At 39.5% G+C, this 22586-nt stretch overlaps 1 protein-coding gene across 2 annotated transcripts in view; it reads right to left on the bottom strand.

Moving 5' to 3' along the window:
• The window catches only part of RAD51B (RAD51 paralog B), a 643620-nt gene that overhangs the window by 286940 nt on the left and 334094 nt on the right, over nt 1–22586 (bottom strand). The window lies entirely within an intron of this gene.

Below are 22586 nucleotides of genomic sequence, written 5' to 3' on the forward strand. Positions count from 1 at the left end.
TTACCTTTAGTAGCTATAGAGCATGTCATTGTATATGTGTAGTCTGTAGCACTGTAGCATTGTCATCCCGTTGTTCATCGATCTGCTCAAGCAGGCACCAGTAACATCTCTATTGTGAGACTTGTTACTGTTTTTGGCATATCAAATACGCCATGGGTAGCTTGCCAGGCTCTGATGTGTGGGCGGGATACTCTCGGTAGCTTGCCGGGCTCTCCAAGAGAGATGGAGGAATCAAGCCCGGGTCAACCGCATGCAAGGCAAACACACTACCCGCTGTGCTATTGCTCCAGCCCATAATATACTGCTTATGGAAAACTGCAGGCACTGATGGGATTCAAACCAGGATCTCCTGTTTACTAGACAGGTACTTTAACCAGTTAACCCACAGCACCGGCATAATGTGTAGTCTAACTCATTTAATTCTTTCTCTGTTTCTTTTTTCCTCTTAATTTTTCTTTTTCTTTTTAATTTAAAAAAATTTTTTTGGTGGTGAGGAGGTATATCTAGATGCGCTCAGAGGTAACTCCTCATTCCACACTCAGAGGTGGGATTTGGAGAAACTTATGTGCTGCCATGGATTGAACATGGGTAGGCCATATGCAATGCAAGCACATTACCCGCTACAATATCTTCCAGGCCTCTAATTTCTCATTCTCAAGGAGCATAAAAAATATTTCTAGATGCATATTTGGAACCATCTCTTAACTACATTCTTGGAAAAACTGATTAATAAAAACCTTGAACTATAGTTTCCTCTCCTTACTGTATTATGAAATATGCTGTATGTTGTTTCACTCTGGTGTCTTTATTCCCGCCTCATGTTCTTCCTTACCTCTCAAACTATTTTTAAAAATTCTTTTGGGGCTGGAGAGATAGCACAGCGGGTAGGGCGTTTGCCTTGCACGCGGCCGACCCGGGTTCAAATCCCAGCATCCCATATGGTCCCCTGAGCATGGCCAGGGGTAATTCCTGAGTGCAGAGCCAGGAGTAACCCCTGTGCAGAGCCAGGTGTGACCCAAAGAGCAAAAAAAAAATAAAATAAAAAAAATAAAAAAAATAAAAAATTCTTTTATTGGGGTTCTGTGATTTAGAGTACTACTAATTATGGTTTCCCATGTACATAATTCAGTGCAATGAACAAAGACATGCATATATTCTACTGAATTCATGTTTTTGCGTTTGGGAGCAGGGGCAGGAATAGATGCCAAGAAGTCTCCTGGCCGAAATTTAAACTCAGAAGCAGGTAACACAACACAATTTGAACGCGGAAACAGGTGACGTTATCTTCAATATCTTTGTACCGGAAGTCCTCAAACATTGGTCTTGGAATTACTCCACCCTAGGTGCTCCTGTGGGTGCCCCCTCTCCCATAAGGCCTTCCCTATAGCCTAAAGCTGACAGGATCACTTTCTGATACAGAAAAAAGCCATCTGGGGCTGGAGTGATAGCACAGCGGGTAGGGCGTTGGCCTTGCAAGTGGCTGACCTGGGTTCCATTCCCAGCATCCCATATGGTCCTCTGAGCATCACCAGGAGTAATTCCTGAGTGCAGAGCCAGGAGTAACCCCTGTGCATCGCTGGGTGTGACCCAAAAAAACAAACAAAAAAAATCTATTTCTCTTGCTGACAAGCAGGAGCCGAGCATGGATACCTCCACTTGGAAGACTGGAGAAATGCAACAGGAAATGGGGGAGCTCTTTGGCCAGTGGTCTGGTTCTGAGTGTACAAGTGAATGCTGGAGTCCATGCAGACAGATAAGCATGAGATGAGTGTTCCCTGGTAAATGAGCTGGGCTGAAGAGGCTCCTTCAGGTGGCCTAGAATCCCTGATGAGAGCCCACACTGACTCAGGAACTTTAAAGTTAAAACCAAATGGGGTTTCAATTAACCACATGTCTAAGTATCTCAGGTTAATACATTCTTGTCCTAAAAATATCACTAAGGTATTCAATAACTGTTCATCTCATTCTTCTCAGAAATATTCTATCTACTAGGACTTGTTCTTGGAAAAAAAAATCAGATTGAGAAGGGGTTTTATAAACCAGCTTTAAAAATAGATGCAAATGATTTCTATTTGTAAGATCAGTAAGCTATATATGAGGAACATTTAAACTGTATGAAAGTACTTGAGAAAAAATATTTTTCTTAAATTGTTTCAATATGAAACTTTCTAATACATTTTAAAAATGGTCTCATGAAAAGTTAGAATAGCAATGATATTTAAACAACGCAGTCAGAACTACTTTCTGGGAGTGAAATCTTCCTATTATTGTTGCTTCTGGGGGATCCAGCTGTCTTTAAGCATTTATAGAAAAAAATCATTGTTTTCTTTTACTTTCCTTCAAATAAAAATTTAAGAACAAATTAACTAAGTCATGGGCAAAGCTAAGCATCACTGAAACTGCCTTGAACAGTCATGAAAGAAAGACCTACTGGGAATTAAGATGGAAAAAAACACAGAAAATTTTGTTTCTCCACATTTTTTTGCTCTAGTTGAGAACTTTCTATAGTAAATTTTAGTGCAAAAAAAATAGTGTTCTTCAATTAAAATTAAAACTTTAAGTAATTTCTTAAATAAAAACACTGACTTGTTGCCTTCTCTAAGATGGACTAGCTCCATTCTTGTCAAAGAGAGGTGAGAGGAAGTAGTTAATATCTTTGTAATAATCCCCAAATCAAAGCCTTCATTTGCACTGCCTGTGTTCTCAGGCTCCCTCATGCAGGACCCTGAGATTGGTTTCATGGACAAGGAAGGTGCCACAAAAGAAATGATTAAAAACAACTCGAAGACGATTACTCCTTTGTGACTCCTGCCGGAGAGCTGAAATCTGAGCAGAATTCATCTCAGTTTCTCTAATGAATTCCTCCGCTGCTATCATGCGGTTAATTCTCCACATTTTCTACTACTCTGATTATTAAAAAGAAGAAGAAGAAGTAAAAAGGAAAAGGAGCCAGCCAATATAAACATCAAAGGGTACTCCCACTCTGTGGACTTCAGATATTTTCCAGAGCTGGGGATTGTGGGGACAAAAGAGATGAGGGGGGATGGGGAAAGGGAGGATGTCACAAAGGGAGGGGAGGAGGTTGCTCTCTGTTTCCTCTGGGAGACAATGGGACCAACTTGCCAGACAATGCTATAGTACAAGGTGGTAGCATGTTTCATGTCACCAGGCACCAAGGATTTTCTCAGCAAAGCTAGATGATGTTCCCTCGGCTTAGCCAAAACAGACTCCAGCTATTACTGAATGGCGGTGTGTGGAAGATGAGAGCTGGGCTCTCCCCAAAGAGAGTCTAGTTGCAGACGTTCTCTACTGGGCCCCAGACCAAAACACTGAAGGGGTGTGGGGGACGGACTGGAGGAGGGAGGCAACTTGAGAAACTTAAAACCAGCATAACTTTTCATTTCCTGAACTTAAAGCAAATAACTGTTTGTGGTATTCACTGGAGTTTTTGTTTTTTTTTTTTGCTTTGTTTTGTTTCTTCTGCCAAGCCTGTAGACTCCACAAAAGATTGACTTGAAGGCTGGTATGAAGTTAATAAGATGAGACTGAATGGGAATAAATGCAAAATTCTATTACATGGCTACAAGAAAGAAAACTATTTCATGCCTAAGTGCCGAATGGGAGAATGACCAGGCTGAACAAGGATTAATGTGGAAAAGATCTAGAGTTTTTTCAGTTGTCTGCAAACATTATATGAGCCAAGAGTGAGACTTGGATGCTGAAATATCCAATACAATTTAAGGGCAGATTGAAATTTGAGCACAGCAAAAGTCACAGGACCTACACGTGTGCATGTGTGTGTGCATGTGTTCGTGTGTGTGCGCGCGTGCGTGTGCACAGCAAAAGTCACAGGACCTACACGTGTGCGTGCATGTGCGCGTGTGCACACGCACGCACACATGCCTGCCTATCTACCTGTCTTGTGGACTGAAAATCATATCACCTGAGAAATAAATGAAGAAACTAGGATTTTTTTCAACCTGGAATAAAGAATTTCATAGATGGGTCAGCTATCCGCAATTGATTGTCAGAGTAAGACTATTTTCATAGATCCAAATGGGCAGACAGATGAACAGGAAAACATCAATAACACCAAAAAAGTTCTAACAATTCAAGTTGTCTCCCAAAGTAATAGGTCCTTTAGTGTAACACCTACTAGGGACATTCCAAGTGATCTCAAAGCCTTGTCAGAATTTTTTTTCAGATATAGATTTTAATTCTAAGAACTTCATAATGAGACTTAAATAATACTAAAAATAAAAAGCACTGGGTCAGAGAATGTGACTCTGCAGTAGAGTACATGTGTCATATATGTGAGACCCTGGCTTTGATCCCAGCACCAATAACTAATAATAAGTAAAGATATCTATCAAATGCTTAAATCCTTCTTTACATCAGTAGGAAATTTATTCATAGTCATTTAAAAATATACCACTACAGTCCCACAAGTTTTCATTATGAGTAAAGAAAACACAAAATAAATTATTTTGGTTCTGCTTTGGGGCAGGAGTGGGGTTCAGGATGGAAACATCTAAAATATGTTGGTGGGAAGGTGGAGTGATGGTAGGATTGGTGTTTGAATATTAAATGTAATCAAATATTGTGAACTCCTTTATAAAAATAAAATCAAATTAAAAAAAATAAGTCTTACTCCAGTTAGGGTATTAAACTAAAGAAAGCATTGTCTACAGTAATGTCACCCTTCTGATATGCCTCTTAAATTATTATTAACCTATTTTTCTTTTATATCATTTGTCTTCAGACACACTAAATGCCATAAAATCATAGCCCTTGGAGAGCAAGGCCTATGTTTTATTCCCATGTGTGCACCTAGGGCCAAGTTCAGAGCTGGACAAAAGTGGTTGCGCCCCCGAGTCCTGAAAGAGAACAGGAGTTGGCCAAATAAAGGGAAGGAAAATGACTCTACGAGAAGGAAGAACATGTGCAATGGTGCTGCGAGGTGGGAAAGAGTTAAGTGAAAGCAAAGGAATGGTAGCAGAGGTTCTGCAGGCCACACTATTGTACATTTTACCCTATGGGCTACCAGAAGATTGTATACAGAGAGATGATATAAAATCAGGTCACTAGTTGCTGGATTGCTAATGATTGGAACAGCGTATTTCAACCCACGTTTGGGTCATGAGATGGATCTAGTGGATCATGCCCAGAATGAAAGGGAAAAAGAAAAAGAAAGAAAGAATAGAATTCTTAATGCCAAACTGCATCAAGTAAAACGTTCTTTTCTGATTTACTTATAGATACACAGTATGCACACATATGGATGAGGTCTGGGGTATCATGAAACCATTTTGTGTGTGTGTGTGTGGCGGGGGCGGGGGAGGGTCACAGCTGAAGTAGTTTGAAAACCGCAAATCAGATGAACTCAATTTTGAAAAGTGGGAGACTATTTTTGGAGATAAATGGTAGTAGTCAAGGTAGTAAATAGGTTGAGAAGTGAGAACACTCAGTGCACGTCCTGTATGCAGATACGAGAGAGAACCTGGTGGTTACATTCTGAGGGTAAACGAAAAGAGAGATTCAGGGGTGATGTTGAACTCTAGTATTAGAGCGAATGAATGGGTGAGTACACAAGTAAATGAAGATGACAGGAAATCTAGCTAGAATGATCGTTTTACTCAAATTTAAGTATAGAGGGGGAAAATTACCTTTTCAGGACAGAAAAAGGGTATTTTTTCTCTGTTTTAACAGTCTCCTCATGAGGTTTTTACATAGGGCCTACCCCGTAAATAAACTGTATATTCTGGGCCCCAGCACCTGACCCACACATCATACCTGTTTGGTGATTGTATGATGAATGGATTAATAAATGGAGTCATTTAAAAATGAAAAATGTAAAAGTAGGGCTGAGGAGATAGCTCAAAGGGTTAGAGTGCAGGCTGTATGTGCAAGAACCCCTGTTTCAATCCCTGGCACTTCTATGGTCATCTGAACATGGCTGGAGTGACTACCAAGCACTAAGTTGGGAGCAATGCTCCCATGAATACTTGCTGCTGGGTGTGGCCCAAATTAAAAAAGAAAAAACATACATACAGACTTAATTATAACCATGCTATAAAAACACCTTACTCCTTTTAGTCAAAAGGACTAATAAATCTTCAGGAGACCCCTCTACCACAGTCACATTTCACTGTCATTTCATAGATTAGCAAGAAACTTCAAAACTCTATTTCATATTCTATTTCATGGTCATTGTAAGTTAGACTTGCAATCATGACGTTGAAAAGCTCCTCCAGTGAAGATTTTTATCTGTGCTGCAAAGGGGGAAAAGTGTAACTCATAAGCAGAATTCTTTAAACAATTCCTTTATCCAAATTATTCGTGGGTATTTGCTAGAGGGCTGGTAGAACTGTTTAAATGAAAATTAAATGAATCTGGGAGAATATCCCAAGAAACCTAAAACCATTTAGCAGCAGAGTCCACAGTAATCCGTTCCTTAGCATCTGGTTTGCAGTCAAACACGTGACACCGTGTTGCCACCCCACCTAACACCATCTTTACTAGTAAACATGAGCTGTCTATTAAAGTTCCACTTCCTCACGGGTGGGCCCTAAGTTTTCTACTCTTACTGTACTGTCCATGATGCTTAGCAGGCCCAGTGGTGCTTGAGGCCATGTGGGGCCACAAATCAGACCCAGAGCCTCATACATGCAAGGCATGTATTCTCCTACAGGGGCCACATCCCCAATTCTACACTTACTATTGCTTAACTTGGCTACTAGAAACATTACAATGAGGCTTCCTGATTTAGAGCTTGTTAAACTAGACGCTGCCTCCTTCACCAAGCTGTGTGGACCTTGCAGTGAGTTTTATCTCCAGCTATCCTAGTGTTCCATTACAAAACAGAAATCGCCTCTTTCCAAGATGAGAAACATTTTCCACTGTAAGTTATACTTGCAACCATGATGTTGAAATGCTCCTCCAGTGAAGATTTTTATCTGTGCTGCAAAGGGGGAAAGTGTAACTCATAAGCCGAATTCTTTAAACAATTCCCTTGGCCTCAGACAGCCTGCTTAGCTTGTTTGTTTAAAGGTCTCACGCCATCCCCTCACCCCCACCCCATGTGTTCCTGGTAGTAAATAGTCCAGTGTGTGTGAACACACTAAGACAGACTATTGCTGGAGTGATGAGCATGATCCCTGTGATCTCTAAGAGTTAACATACCTCTAACACAAAAGGAACAGTAAAAAGGGAGATACCCGCAGACAGGAAGTATGGGGGCAAAGAGCTTGAAGGAGGCCTAAACAAACAGGGACAATCACAAAGGTTCATTCTTCAGCACACTTGTCTCAACCTGACTTGGTCCAAAAGAGACTACAGGCAGAAATCACCTTTTATTCTGGCCAACTATCCATCTTAATTTCAAGGTATCTTATAAAAATGCAAGCCATTATGCCCTACATCTGTCACTGAAAATTAGACGTATTCCTTTGGCAAACAATACAAATATTTTAAAGAGAATTTTTAATTTGACAACTGTTTTTTACTACCAGTTTCTTAACCCATCCTTGTAACAGTTCTGTGAAATCTAAATATTATTGTCTCCATATAATGGTGACAAAACATGAGATGTATGCAATTTAGAGCCATGTCACTCATTTGGACTGAAGATACGTATCTGATGTTCAGCGAGTTCTTTACTGAAAGAGAAGGAAAATGTGTACAAGATCGATTAAAACATAAAGTAAAATGTGCAAAGTCCTTCATGATCAGGTCAAAGTGACACAAAGAACAGCATTTATGTTCTACTGCTGAATAGTAGAAAGAACTTAAGAAGGGAACTACATTTGAGCCTTATCTGGGAGGATGAGAGTATTGTAAAAGAACAATAGAGTTCCAGTCATATAAGTGTGTACTCTATACTGTATTCAGAGAAGCACGGTAACAATCTGTGAGGCTAAAACAGTAGGCTCACAAGGCATCGAGTGAAGAGTAAAAGTGTCAATGAAAGATAGCACCAAAAAAAAAAAATCTTTCAGTAAAAATGAATGTGATTCTAAAGCCTGGAACTGCACCACAAAAAAGGCTTTGGTCCCATAGGTCAGGCTCCAGCACCAGATTTAGTGTTATAAATTCCATTTTTGAGAGCCCGTTTGGAGGTTCCAGCAGGGAAGAGCAGCTATTCATATGCTCCTTGACTGAAAAATAGTTTGTCTCTATTCAGGGAAGGCTCTTGTCTTTGCCTGAGTGGGCAGCTTTGGGAGGGACATACAGGCTGCTGTGAAGGAAAAGGGGACACCATCTAGACAGCCAGATCTGCTGAATGAACCCTGGAAACCAATGGGGTGACAGATATCACAGCCAGATCCCCCTCACATCCATTATAATTCCAATTTTGGAGGAAGCTGACATGTCAACCTTCTGAAAATAACCTATCATAAATTCTCAGATTAAAAAAAAATTCCTATTAGAGATCTATTCAAAAATCCATTCATAAAATGATCTCATTCTAATTCTGGTTATGACTTTCATTTAACAAGGGTAACTCACAAGATAAGTTCTCACAAAATACGGTAAGCTATAAGAGTAGAAAGATTCAGAACCAGGGGCCAGAGCGATAGTACAGGGGGTAGGGTGTTTATCTTGCATGCAGCTGACCTGGGTTCAATTTCCGGCAGCCCATATGTTCCCTGAGCGCCACCAGGAGTAATTCCTGAGTGCAGAGCCAAAAGGAACCCCTGAGCATTGAGGGGTGTGACCCAAAAAGCAAAATTTTAAAAAAATGTCAGGGCAAGACTGGAGTTTTAGGTCACATCCATTGGAGTGGGGAAGCAGCAGGGCCAGAAGTAAAAAAGACTGGGTGGGTATCTCTGGCCTGGCTGTTTACACTGCACATCTGAGGGAACTTGGGTCCACACTGAGCACCTGCATTCCGAAGAGTCAGGTCTGTCTACAGAGAAGCAATACATAACTACTCGTGGCCCATATTGAAGAACTAACCAAGTCTGGGGTCCTTTTTTTTTTTGGTTTTTGGGTCACACCCGGCGATGCACAGGGGTTACTCCTGGCTCTTCACTTAGGAATTACCCCTGGCGGTACTCAGGGGACCATATGGGATGCTGGGATTAGAACCCGAGTCGGCCGCGTGCAAGGCAAACGCCCTGCCTGCTGTGCTATTGCTCCAGCCCCAAGACTGGGGTCCTTTGAAAGCAACTTTTTGGAGAGCTTTAGCTTGGTGATTCTCACTGCCATTGGCTGAAACATAAAAATCACAATTTTATGATTTAAACTCCAAATAGAAAATTTTCCTGTCTGAGAGGCCAATCTATATGTAATAACTTCTGCGAGTCAGCATGAAGCCCTCTCCTTTTCACAATGAAAAGAGAAGGAGCATCCAAAAGGGGAAACTCATGAAAGGCTCCTTTCAAACAGTGGTCCTTGTTGTGTCCTCTTGATTAAGGGTCCATAAATAAAAGGACACAACAGCTGCAGCTTATGATTAACCATGGTATAGTATTTCAAACAGTGAATAATGTTATAGTTATTGCAACCAACAAAACTTCTTATATTGGTTCAACACATGACCTTGGTTTTGACTGGCCTGCAGGTGACTTGAATTGAAGAGAGATGTCTGGGTTGAAATTTAACTCAGTGTCTGAAAAGCTATGTCACATGGCTGGAAAGTCAGTAGTGTTGCAATTTCAGGAACCCTGATCCTCTCAATGTGATTGGATGGTGTAAAGGTGAATCTGAGAAGAGCAGTGAAAAATAAAGCTAATTGGTCAGTCTTGGACAATCCTTGATTAATGTCCAAACATTTGCGAACAGTCTGAGTAAACCACTCAGGTTATTCTTAAACAACCAAGGTAACTTTACTGCCTGCCATGGGCAAGTGCCCTCTAGATTAACATGGTAAACAATCCTCAAGTGATTAATGACATACGCTCTCTGCCCTCTCTGGAGGGCAGAGAACTCTTTTAAAGAGAGCAGAAAGAGGCCTTACCTGTGATTACAGTCTAAGTCCAAAGCAATCTGAATATTTTCTGAGTATGAGAATCTATTCCCTTAGCAAAACCTGGGTTCTTAAAAAGAAGGGGAGGGAGGGAGGGAGGGAGGGAGGGAGGGAGAGAGAGAGAGAGAGAGAGTATAAAAGAGAAGAAAGAGTCTTTCATAATTTCTTTCCCTAAATTGGACACTTTAAGAGGCTGCCAGTCTTCTTCCAGTTTCAGATAGTTCAGGAACAGGATTCTAGGAACTATTTCCCCATGCCTAATGATACGTAACCAATGATACAAGAAAGAGCCTGATATTTCTTGTTTCAATCAGTAAGTAATCGTATCACTAAGCACTTATTCTTCTATCATAGGACCTCAAATTACCTTTTATTCAATTATAGTAGGTATTATGTGGCCTGATCATGTAATGATTTCCTACTTCGTGACACAGAAACTCAAGTTCCATAAAACAGAGCTATGGGCTCTATAAAACCATAATCAAGGAATATATGACTAACTCTTGAATGCTTATCACCAGTTCACATCATAATACAATTTAAGATTTAAGCAGTCACATATAATATACAATTCTGCCAACAAACCACTCAATTTCTTTAAAATTGAATAGTAACATCTATCTAGCACAAATACATTCTTTTCATATCTACAATATCCTTTGGAAAAGGCCTTCAGTGATATAGTTTTAACTAAAATTATTTAGACAATTAATATGGGGAACTAAGGAGCTATGTATTTCCCAAGGAAAGAAAAGTTTGTTTGAATCTTCCATTTCATTATTACTAATTAAATAAATAACATTAACCTTCTGAAGAATTTAAAATTTAAACCAAAGGGACAAATTTCTAGCTTCTAGAAAGACTGTGGATTTTGGGCATCAATAATACTGAGACAGAATAAATCATAAATGTACACTTGTTCAACTGACCACAGAGAATAAAAGCTAATTTTTAAAATGTAGAGAGTTGACATAAAACTTCAATTTGAACTTGTCATTCCCTGAGTATAACTTGGTACATAATAGTACCAACAATGACAATTTATGTGAATGATTAACTGATTGATTTATTAATGCGAGACTCAATTATATAATAAAACTAAGACAAGCTGAAAAGCAATAAGGTCATCTAGATCAGTAAAAATTGCAGGAAAACTATGTCTTTTGATACTCTGAGTTACCATTTTCCATATAGACTTTAGAAAGGAGAATTTAAAATCTGAGTCAGTACAAAGTCACGATATTTCAGCCAGATTTTCTAACACAGAAAGGGTAACTGGACTAGTCTGATTTTAAGTAGGAAAACGTGTTTATTACCTTTGAGAGCCTAAAGTAAATTGAAGGGATTGATTTCAAGATCACCTTTCAAGGAAGACTACTAAACCCTTTTGTTAAATCAAATTACTCTGAGCAAGTTTTCAGATATCTAGCTTTTAAAAGAATATACATACATACCATTTCCTTTAATAAGTTAGCAATTCTTAGTAAGAGAAGTAAGTTTGAAATAAAACATTATTCCAGTTCTTAGCAATCTAAACCCAGGTTTAGGAATTTTTAAAAAAAGATTAGTTGCTTTTTAACATTAAAAATAAATAAGAGTATGGTAGTTTGATCCTAACCACGTTTCTTCACTGTTTAACATGAGTCTTAAGATTCATAGTTTCATATTAAATTTCATCAAATGAGGATAAAATGGTTAAAATTTGGGCTTTGTCATGGACCCCTATAATGAACAGTAAGAAGACCAAAAATATTTTGGGTTATGCCTCTTAATAATCATTGAGGCCAACTGCAAGGAAGTAAACAAATACTACTTAGTTTCATAGTGCAACAGCAACAACAACAAAAGACAAAAAAATCCTTTAGTGTTCCTTTCCCATAAAAAAATACACTGGAAGGATTGAGGAAATTAGAATTATCACTCATTCACACAAACATTTATTAAGAATAGTATGTGACAAAAGAAAAGAATATGCTTTTTAAACTGAGACTCATAGTCCAGGCACAAATCCAGAAATGACATATTTACCCTCTGTTCACTTAAAATTTGTTTATTAAGTTTAAAATTATAGAATTTTCATAGAGAATGACTGGTCCTATAAGTAACAATAAAAAATTATGCTTATTGTATTGAATGATTCAATACTAAAATTAAAATATCGCTATAATTAAGTTGTATGATAGCATCAAAACCATAGTGGAGTGGAGTATAAGGAAAAGGAGTTTCTAAAATCTGTCTAGAGATCTAGCGAAGCCTCACCAGCCAAGCTATATGAAGCAATGAGGCTATCAAAAAGTCATGCTAGCAGAAGTAAATCAATGCAAAGACAGAGATGAGGAACAGCAAGAAACCCTACCATTAGCAGTATTGTAAATCATGGTGTCTAAAATAAAACACAAGGAAAAGAAAAACTGAATCTGAAGCATGTGTTTGTGAAATGGAATGTTGGGAGTTGAAGAAGAAGAGGTGGCCCAAGAAAATCTGACACACCAAGCTCAAGAATTTATTCATTAGACAAGATTCTATTCAGTAGGGACAATAAAAGAGTTTTGTTTTTGTTTTTTTAAAGAAAAGGGGCTATGGAGAGTCACTGGGTCGCTGACATTGGTGGAGGGTAAAATATTGTTTGTCTGTAACTCTATCATTAATAATATTTTGACTTGTGTTGCCTAAATAAAAATGAAAAAATTGTAATTAATTAAACAATTTGTTGTTTTTAGGTTTTGGGTCACACCTGGTAGTAATCAGGGTTTACTCCTGGCAGTGCTCATGGGAGCCTAATACAATGCCAGGGGTTGAACCAAAGTTGGCTACATGCAAGGCAAATGTCTTATCTCTTGTATTACCTGGCATTTACTTAATTTTTTTTAAAAGAAAGGCACCATATTAGATTGTTTCTAGGTAGAAAACATAGTCTAGTCCTTCTTCCCAGAGCACATCAACATCAGTCCAAGTTCAGTTCACTTTCACAAACCCACAGCTGGAAAGAATGTCGGGTTAGGAAAATATTGTAGCTTTTGCAGTCATTAATGATTCATACCATTAATGCAGAAACATTACTAATATAGCAGTAACAACTAATGATCAAACCTAATATCATTGCCTCTAACATCTGCTTCTGAACAATCATTCTAAAAATCTTTCCAATAAATAAATCATACATACCCTTCCCAGTTATTTCTTCTTAACTGCGTAACAAATTTACTGTCCAAGTCAGAGTCTACGGAACTCTGAAGAAATATGAGAAGAGTAAGAAAATGTATCAAAATTCCTCCTTAAGAAATGTCCAGGATATAATAAGAAAATATATATATAAATATATAAACAGAAATGTAGTTTTTGTTAAGAAAATGTATATTCACATTCACATGGGAAAATTTTCTGATCAGCTCTATTTGTTTTGTTTGTGTCACACTCAACGGAGCTCTGGAGCTACTCTGAGTCTGGTGCTCACTCCCAGTGGTTCTTGGGGGATCAGGCAAAGTATGAGAAGGTGCTGGAAATAAAACTTGGGGCTTCTGCATGTATAGCATGTACTTCAGTTCTTTCAGCTCATCTCCGCCCCCCCCAAATTTGAAAGATTATATATATGCTCACTACCTAGATAATATAGTTCTTGGAACTATATTTTATATACATCTTATATAATATGTATTTTATTTACATATTATATATGTTTATATTTTTATATGGGGATTTATATAGCACTGTAGCACTGTCGTCCCATTATTCATCGATTTGCTTGAGCAGGCACCAGTAACATCTCCATTGTGAGACTTGTAGCCACTGTTTTTGGCATATCAAATACGCCATGGGTAGCTTGCCAGGCTCTGCCGTGCAGGAGAGATACTCTCAGTAACTTCATGTAAAAGGTCTACATGCTACATGATCCCCTCCTTTCCTCATCTGTGGGATTGCCAAGATCATCTCAGTACCTGAGGCGACATGGGGGACTAAACTCATGGCCTCATGCCATTCCCCAGCCCCTTTCTCACCGGGATCCCAAACAGCAAAGCTGTCAGGATTGTCTGAGCATGCAAAGGTATTAACTGGACTTGAACTCCTGACTAGCACTTGCCAAGCAAGCAACCCCTCGGCTATCTTCACGGCCCTCTGGAGTACATTACTTTTAAATAGAAAAACACATATTGGATCAATTACTGCATTTATTTTATTTTATTGAGAGGGGAGTCACACTCAGCTGTGCTGAGGGTTTGCTCTCAGCTCTGCCCTCAGGGACAATGCCTGGGAGGACTCAGGTGCAAATGCAAGTGCCCTACTACTGTATTATCTCTTCGGCCCTGAACGCTGAAGTTAATTGAAATAAAATCTTTCAGAACGAGATCATGCGAGTTTCTGCAACAAATCTGAGGATATCGTGTTCAGTGAAGTCAGTCAGAAGGAAAAGGATAGATACAGAATGATCTCTCTCATATGTGGGACTTAAAGATACACAACAAGGGAGCAACACAGGACCAACAACACAAAAGGAGAACTGATCCACACAACCGACTTGGAGGTTGAGAATTAGGGGTCTTGGAGAAGAGGTGGGTACACTAGTGCTGAATGAAGGGCATGGGAAACCACAATTAAAGCATTATAAACCATAGAATATCAATCAATAAAAAATAAATAAAATCCCTCCAAGTTGACTTATAATTACAAATATTTTGTGAAGTCAGATAAGTAAACTAAATGTTTCCACACGAAATTCACCATTAACCACATGTTGGCCACATCTCAATGTGGTCAATTTTTAGGTTAGCAGGTAATTCTCAGTATCTGCCTTCTCTCTCCCTAATCTACTCAAGAACATGGTATACTCCCATGCAAAGATAGTATTTTATTTTTCTTTTTGACATTTAAATGATACTTTTGATGTTAATGAAATTATTGGTAGTCTGGATATAATCTTCATTTTTTGCCTTTGTGAAAAGAAATATGCATTTTGGGTTTGTAGAATTTGGGGTTTGTAGAACTTCCTCTTGAGGGAACAACAAACCCAAATGGTAAAGTCAAGAGATTTAAGAATTGTAATGTATTCGCCTCCTCTATAGAAACTCATGTTAAATACAGTCTTCCAGACTAGCATAACCTAACCAGCCATTCCTTATTATACAGTTACACATCATTTCTCAAAGTTCACTCATCCATTATCTCACGTTAGTCTCATAATTTTGTGAGGTAAGTTGGTCTCAAAATTCCCTACCCTTTTTATTCTCCATAAATTTTACATTTTAAAAGATATTGGCTTGGAGCTAGAGCAACAGTATAGAGCATAGAGCATTTGCCTGGCACATGGCCAACCTGGGTTTGATTCCCCAGGTCCCATATATTCCCCCAAGCCCACCAGGAGTGATTCCTGAGCACAGAGCCAGGAATAAGCTCTGAGCACTGTCGGGTATGGCCCAAAACAAACAGAAAAGATATGGGGCTTAGGATGGGCAGTAAATATAAAAGTAACGAATATTCACAGTACACAAAATTAATGGGAAAAGGACAATAAAGCAAAACAAAGAACCATCTATAGTTTCACCACTAGGCATAGGATTATCACCACTTGGTTGTATAGGTTTCCACTATTTCTTCTTTGTATTCCATTATGCCTTCTTGAAGGTGAGCTAATTTCTCATTGCTAATAAGAGTCAGTGGTAGGACTAAAACCCATAATCACCATCCATTATACCATGAGTTCCTACCTTATCACAAGTCCATCCCTGTTTCCAAATGCTCAAGCAATAAAAAAATTCCATCACTGTCACTGTCACTGTCATCCTGTTGCTCATCGATTTGTTCGAGCAGGCACCAGTAACGTCTCTCATTGAGAGCCTTATTGTTACTGTTTTTGGCATATCCAATACGCCACGGGTAGCTTGTCAGGCTCTGCCATACGGGCTCCATACTCTCAGTAGCTTGCCGGACTCTCTGAAAGGGGCAGAGGAATCGAACCCGGGTTGGCTGTGTGAAAAGCTAACACCCAATCACTGTGCTTTCATGTTTTGGTTTTATTTACTATGTAAATTCACCAGTGATCTTTAGAGTGTCTCTAGTAGAAACACTTTGACAATTGTCAAAGTCAACAATCTCTCAAATTCTCTTTAACTCTGAAATGATTCTATTCTCTGAATGGAAAATGGACAAGGACAAGAGTCAAGAACCTTAACTGGAAATATATATATATATACATATATATACATACTGGAAATATATATATCTATATACACATATCAAGTTAGACAAAATAATGATATACAAAAATAAGAATCTGAATAATACAACATCAAAAAAGGGCAGGTTGAGTAAAAAATACAATAGAAAAGGAGTTAAAACAATGTTAAAAGTGGGAAAAATTATTCATTTAAAAAAATACAAGTCTAGAGGATTAGTACAAACAAACAAAATTGTTTGTCACAGATTTCTGGCTGATTATAAAACTTGCTTACTCTTTTTCCTGGATACATAACTATAATCATGTTTTCCAGTTGTCCTTGAAGTTCAGTATGGCCATGGAATATGTTCAATTAGATAGTATATGGGTGGAAAAGATCGGAGACACTTTTAAGTTTGGTTCCTTAAAACTACATTTGCAGTTCCTCATGTTCTCTCTTCTTCCAGGCTGACCTCATAAGTCACCGGTGGAAACAGTGGAAGAGAAACCATTGGACTGCAGTGGGAAAAGCCATTGGTATTAGGTGCTGGCAAGGTATAGTATCATACATTTGAAGAAGTATGGGCCTAAGCTATATACCTAAAACATACAGGTTTGGAAACAAGCATTAGCTCAACTGAGAAAAAAGAAAACAGGGTAACCCCATAATAGAGCCATATGATAAAGTGAATTCCTGAGTGGAGAAGAGCCTTTCACCAGTTAAGAACATCTAATAAATTTTAAATGAGCAAGAAATAAATCCATGCTGATTAAATCACTGAGATTTAGAGGGGTTATGTATGACAACAGCCAGGGTTACTGGCTCCCTGACAAGCAACAGATCAACTGGAACCTAGGAGGAAGGCCAGACTTGGGCATAGTATTCCTCAGCTGAATGCCATCTTGGCTGGCCAGTCTTCGAGAGGCAGATGTCAGCAGCAAGCTAAACGATTTTTGTCAGGGAATTCTTATTCCATCTGAATTTTACATGTTAGCACATCAAATGACATATGGAATATATATGCGCTGTAAGAAAACCATAAAAAGACCCAATAGGTGGGAGGGGAGTGGTGGGGGTGGGAAGACATGTGATTAAAACAAATGACAATCTCAGATTTTCCAAATCAGATATGCAAAAGGGGGGGGGAGAGGACATGGATGGCATGTTGATGTCCTCCCCTCAAATTCATAGTTAGAAACCTTAATTCTCAGTATGGTAGTAACTGGAGATAGGGCCTTTGGGAAGCAATTAGACCATGAGGACAGAACCCTCACAGAGGATTAGTGGCCTTGAAAGGACAGGCATAAAAGCTCTTTCTTCTCTCTCTGCTCTTGGTCTTGTGAGAATATAGTAACAAGGCACCTGTCTAAGACAGAGGGAAAGAAAACCTAATATTTATTGAAAGTCTACTATATCCTAGAGGCTTTCACATATGTATATTCTTAGTAATCCTCACAACAAATCTGTGTGGTAGTTATTCCGATCCTCATTTTTACAGGAGGAAACTGAGGATCATAGCAATTAAGTAATCAACCTAAAGTTACCCACCTCGGAAGTGGAGGAGCCAGCACTAAGCCCCAGTCTGTCTGACTTTAAAGCTCATTCTCTCTCCTTCATATCATCACTATCTTGATATGTGCCTATATCCCGAAGAGATTTGCAAAGTTCCCCTGACCCTTGCTCTTAGATGGCTGCAAAAATGACTGCCCTATGTCTTACCTACCTAAAAAGCAGTCACAGACAGTCAATGTCACATGATTGTCTAACAAAGGTAAAAATTTCTCAAAGTTTTCCCTGGAAGGTGATCTCTTAGAATATGAATGGGGAAGGTAGCTCCCCTTTGCCGTGACTGTTTCTTCCACTTTCTGTCAGGTGATAAAACAATAATATCTCTCCTCTATCATATAAAGAACCACATGTACGAATGCTTTTGTTTGCACATATGTGCACACAATTTAACCATCTATGTCTTAAGTCTTGTCTCTCATAATCAGAAATTGGCAGGCATCAGGAGAACATGGGAAAAGAAATTCAAGATGAATGGAGCAGGAAGACATTCTTAGGACTGACATATATTCCCTGATCAAGTAAATCCTACTGCCCCCAACTCTGCAAATACATTTCCCACTAATATGTAAGTCATTATATTTGGAGATAAAGTTAAACCAATATGCTAATCTGAATGAGTGGGAAACAGACTGAAATGCTTAGAACAGTAAAAATGAGAAAGAGTAAATCACAGAGTTATCCCAGTACACTACATAGCTGTTAATTTAGCTTTGGAAAAAATCTCTCTTAAAGGAGGACTAAGAAAACCACAAGATGGCCTGAATAATGATGGTGGTTAAAAAAAAAAAAAACCAACAAGGCCCAGATCCCATGAGAGCACAGGGACCACACAATAGACACAAGGACTCTCAAGTCCCTTTCATTCACCCACTATATCTCCATGGCCAGATACCTCATCATGCTTGAGGGCTTGAAAATCTTAACCTATAATGCACACACAATTATATTTTTAGGATGGCACTGGATTAAAACGGAGAGGGGGGAGTACATAAATGTGCTGTTTAACGGTCCACGGTACTTACTAATCCTCTGAGAGTGGAGAACAGGGTGCCTGACTTTTACTCCAAGTTTTTCGAGCAACACGCTATGTAATTCTGAGGACAGAGCCCTTTGATCTTCAGTCCCTCAGCCCATAACCAAAGAGTTTTAAATTGTGCTCCCTCCAATCCTCTCAGAGGCACCCTCTCCAGCTTCTTTTGCCCTCAGATGAAAGGATCTATAGACGTGGAAAATTGTTGTTTGGTGATTTCCTCCATCCCTCTGTCTAGTGTTTCAGCCATTCTCCTCTTACAGCGGAGGGACATGGCAGAGAAATCACTGCTGTGCACAACTGAAGCCACAGGCTTAAGATTTCACTGTTAGGGGGCAGGCTGAGAAGGAACAAGTCCGGCTTTAACACCACAAATATCTCCAATTACCAAATGTGGGCCGAAAGAATAAAACACACAAGGAGAGATAGAAAGGCCCTTGGTATTCTTCTAAGCTTCCCTCCTGGGATGAAAGTTCTTCTTTGAGGCTTCCAAGGCAGAAAGCCTAGGCCGCCTGCACACCTGGAGTGCATTAGTGGGCTCCGGACTTGAGGTGAAACCGGCTGAATTTCATCGCGATGCTTCCCACAATCCATTCTCATAAAAGCGCACAGTAATTTACTGGCTTAGGAACACGGCATGGTATTCATGGAGCGCTGAACCCTGGGATTACCTTCCAGAGTTGCGGGATAAATCCCACTGCTCATCTATATAAACACACTTTCATCTTGATTACCTTTAGCTCAAGGAAAGTTTCGTTCTGTTGACTGTGGCACAGGGTCAAGACTAAAACCCACCCTCAAATCATTCTCAGGCCTCTTCAGAAAAGCCTCTCACAGAGCGTTCGTCTGAATGTTGAGGTAACTCATCAATAATGAGTTTTCACATTGGCCTACATGCTCATCTAAATACAGAACATCAGGGCCTCTACTATTTCCCCTTTCTTCACCATTCTCCTTGAGGGGATGCTAGTTTGTTCATCAGTGATGGATTAGAGCGCCCCTAATCCATATAGATAGATGTCTCCCTATAGCCAATCACCAGGCAGGCTACAATCTATATGGCTGCTCCTGCCAAGTAAAATCCTTTCATCTCCCCACATTTCCTATCTCCTCTGTACCTTAAAAAAAAAAAAAAAACTCAGCACAAGGCTCACCCAGCCATCATGACTATTGTTTTCTCAAAATCTGTTCTGCTAGGTGTGTCCCCCACCGCCACTACCACCCAGCCCCCATTTACTTAAAAAAGAAGCAGGGGAAAAAGTCACAGGCTCTGGAGTCCAAAAATCTGGTTTTACAATCTGGTTCTGCAATTTTCTATCTGTATAACCTTGGAAATATTATTTACCTCCACTTTGTCTTTATTTTTAATTCACTTTGCCTATTTACTTATTTGTACAAGGGGGATCATGATAGAAACACAGAATTATTAAAAGTAAGAAATCCATGACAGTGCCTGGAATATTATGAAGCACTCAACAGCATGTCAGCAATCACAGTGATTCCCACATTACTGAGGCCAAGTACTTTCTGTCAAAAGAGTACTCCTGTACTCTGACCCTCATCTATCAAAAACACGTGAGATATTATCTTACACCACAGAGACTGGCACATATTCAAAAGAACAAAAGCAACCAGTGCTGGCGTGGATGTGGGGAAAAGGGGACGCTCTTTCACTGTTGGTGGGAATGCCAACTGGTCAAGCCTTTCTGGAAAGCAATATGGACAGTCCTTCAAAAACTAGAAATTAAGCTTCCATATGACCCTGCAATACCACTTCTGGGAATATATCCCGAAGATGCAAAAAACCACAGTAAAAATGACATCTGTACCTGTATGTTCATTGCAGCACTGTTCACAATAGCCAAAATCTAGAAACAACCCAAGTGCCATTGAACAGATGACTGGTTAAAGAAACTTTGGTACATCTACATAATGGAATACTATGCAGCTATTAGGAGAGTTGAAGCCATGAAATTTGCTTATAAGTGGAAACACATGGAGAGTATCATGCTAAGTGAAATGAGTTAGAGAGGGACAGACATAGAAGGACTGCACTCATTTGTGGAGTACAGAATAACAGCACATGAGGCTGACACCCAAGGACAGTAGATACAAGGGCCAGGGGGATTGCCCCATAGCTGGAAGCCTGCTTCATAAGCATAGGGGAGAAGCAGATGCAATAGAGAAGGGATCACTAAGAAAATGATGGCTGGAGGAATCAGTCGGGATGGGAGATGTGTGCCGAAAGTAGATAATGGACCAAACATGATGACCTCTCCATGTCTGTGTTTCAAGTCATAATGCCCAAAAGAGAGAGATTATGGGGAATATTGTCTGCCATGGAGGCAGTGGTAAGGTATACTGGGGATATCAGTGCTGGGGAATGTGCCCTGTTGGAGGGATGGGTGTTTGATCACTGTGTGATTATAACCCAAACAAGAAAGTTATTAACTATCTCATGGTGATTCAATAAAAGTTAAAAACAAACAAACAAAGACACAGACACAGATGCTCTCCTCTTCTCAAACCACTAGTTAGGGGGAATGAAAGCATTTGCAAGCACTGCTGTCAGATAAATTAGTTTGCATGAAATATCTCACAAGGGCAAAATAAAGATGGATAAGGTAGAATTCTCAAAACACTCTGTACTCCATCAAACTAAACCTTCTAAAATGTAGGTTATGATTCACAATCTACCCCAAATTGAAGTATTTTAAGGTGATAAATGATGAAGTTTCTTTTCTGTACTATTAGGATAACTACCTGAAATAGGCAATGCTCTGCCTACTTGTGTTCTTGTTGTTTGTTTTTTGTTTGTTTGTTTGTTTTTGCTTTTTGGGTCACACCTGGCGATGCACAGGGGTTATTCCTGGCTCATGCATTCAGGAATTACTCCTGGCGGTGCTCAGGGGACCATATGGGATGCTGGGAATCGAACCCAGGTCGGCCACGTGCAAGACAAACGCCCTACCCGCTGTGCTTTTGCTCCAGCCCCTCCCTGCCTACTTGTGTTCTTTAGGACACAGATTGTGGGTGCTACAGACCAAATTCTAGTTACAGAATGCATGCAGGAATAAAGGGTGAAGTATGGGACACACTTAACCTCTCTCTCCCTTCCTCCCTCCCTTCCTCCCTACCTCCCTCTCTCTCTCTCTCTCTCTCTCTCTCTCTCTCTCTCTCTCTCTCTCACACACACACACACACACACACACACAAAGAGAGAGAGAGAAGAGAGACCAATTGTCTGGAAGGAAAATCTTAACTGGCTTACATCCTACTGTGTAAGTCACTTACATCTTCTACGTGACTTTAGCATAACATTCCTATGGTGTGAAGGATGTGTTTTGTCTGTTTCTCCATGTCACACACCAGCACATGAACTCCATCTGAATACTACTTTCAACAGAGATACAATAATAATGTAGTGTCACATTTTTCAAGTGGTACATCTCTTTACATCATCACCAGAAAAGATCCTAAAAGAAAAAGAAAATTGAAAAGAAAAGTTCTTGTCCTATAAAAACTATCAATTTTCATGTGTACAACGACCAAATAAAGTGGGTGAAGCACTGTTATAGACTAATAGCTGCAAGGCGGTGTGTGTGTGTGGGGGGAAGGCAGAGAGCACAAGCTTTGCATGCAGGAAGCCTAGGCTTGATCCCTAGCATCACACCGTTCCTCAAGCACTGTCAAGTACCACCCCCAAACAGAAAGAAACTTAACCATTCAGATAAGTTGAAGACATTTACTGGAAACCTAATAAGCAGAAGTTATGTGATGCTATATCTTTAATATTTTGTATTTGATTTTCTTTCTGTAAATCGGAGATAAAAATAAAGATGTTTATATCAGAGAACTGACCTGCAGG

This window comes from Sorex araneus, chromosome 3 (assembly GCF_027595985.1).
Source record: "Sorex araneus isolate mSorAra2 chromosome 3, mSorAra2.pri, whole genome shotgun sequence".
Classification (NCBI taxonomy): domain Eukaryota; kingdom Metazoa; phylum Chordata; class Mammalia; order Eulipotyphla; family Soricidae; genus Sorex; species Sorex araneus.